Below are 1509 nucleotides of genomic sequence, written 5' to 3' on the forward strand. Positions count from 1 at the left end.
ATATGGAAAAAAACCAGAGTGCCCCAAAACAGATGACTGGCTAAAGAAACTCTGGTATATCTACACAATGGAATACTACGTAGCTGTCAGAAAACATGAAGTCATGAAATTTGCATATAAGTGGATCAACATGGAAAGTATCATGCTGAGTGAAATGAGTCAGAAAGAAAGAGACAGACATAGAAAGATTGCACTCATATGTGGAATATAAAGTAGCTGAGAGGTACAAGCTTACAATGTTGCAATTTCTGACAGATTTTTCTCTGGATTTAGGTACTAAAATACTAAAATACAGAAATCCAAAGCCGTGCAGCTGCTAGTGTGGCCTCTCAACCTCATATCTCTTCATTCTCGCAATGGAAAACAAATTATCAAATGCTTTCTTTTCAGCAAATCGACTTTAGGGGGGAGAAACTCCAAATCAATAATAGTGAGTTTTTTGTTGGAATATTGAATGTAATCAAAGTAAAGTGAATGTAAAGTAAAATTTACCAGTTACACATGCGGGGTGGGGGGCTGGGGAAGTTGGGGGAAGGTGGGAGGTATACTGTGATTCTTGGTTGTGGAATATGTGCACTGGTGTAGGGATGGGTGTTCGAGCATTGTATAACTGAGACTTAAACCTGAAAACTTTGTAACTTTCCACATGGTTATTCAATAAAAGAATAAATTAATTTTAAAAAAATTGCATCCTGTACCTTGTAGACACATTAGTCCCATGACAGATGTACTCTACTAACATCAAACATTAAGAGCTGGTTAGAAACTACAGGGTCTAAGGGCAGTGCCAGAATACCTCTATAAAAGTCACAGCAACTGAAAGTAAGAAATGAGATTTACACCAATATGTTCCACTAAAATATCATTGCATTTTAATGTAATAAGTATAAGCATAAGCAGTAGCCTGTTATACAATAAGAAATCTGGGGACTGGAGCAATAGCACAGCGTGTAGGGTGTTTGCCTTGCAAGTGGCCTACCCAGATTCGAATCCCAGCATCCCATATGGTCCCCTGAGCACTGCCAGGGGTAATTACTGAGTACAGAGCCAGTAATGACCCCTGTACATCGCCAGGTGTGACCCAAAAAGAAAAAAAAATCTGATTAAGTGCTCGCTTCGGCAGCACATATACTAAAATTGGAACGATACAGAGAAGACTAGCATGGCCCCTGCGCAAGGATGACAAGCAAATTCGTGAAGCGTTCCATATTTTTACAGTGAGTTTTGTTGAAATATTGAATGCAATCAAAGTGAAAGTAAAGTGAAATTTATTAGTTACACAGGTGGAGGGCTAAGGGTGGGGGGTCTAGGCTAGGGGCGTGGGGGGTTAGAGGTGTGGGGGTGCGGGGTGGAGCTATACTAGGATTCTTGGTGCTGGAATATGTGCACTGGTGAAGGGATGGGTATTCGAGCATTGTATAACTGAGATTTAAACCTGAAAACTTTGTAACTTTCCACATGGTGACTCAATAAAAAATAAAAAATAAAACAAAATCTGATTAATACTTG

The 1509-nt window shown here is 39.5% G+C and overlaps 1 non-coding gene across 1 annotated transcript; it reads left to right on the forward strand.

Annotated features, from left to right (window-relative positions):
- Nucleotides 1–1107: 1107 nt before the first annotated feature.
- Nucleotides 1108–1214, forward strand: LOC129400404 (U6 spliceosomal RNA). The gene has a single exon (XR_008627647.1). It is a non-coding gene; the product is annotated as a U6 spliceosomal RNA (small nuclear RNA).
- Nucleotides 1215–1509: the final 295 nt, after the last annotated feature.

The sequence above is a fragment of the Sorex araneus genome, chromosome X (assembly GCF_027595985.1).
Source record: "Sorex araneus isolate mSorAra2 chromosome X, mSorAra2.pri, whole genome shotgun sequence".
In the NCBI taxonomy this organism is placed as follows: domain Eukaryota; kingdom Metazoa; phylum Chordata; class Mammalia; order Eulipotyphla; family Soricidae; genus Sorex; species Sorex araneus.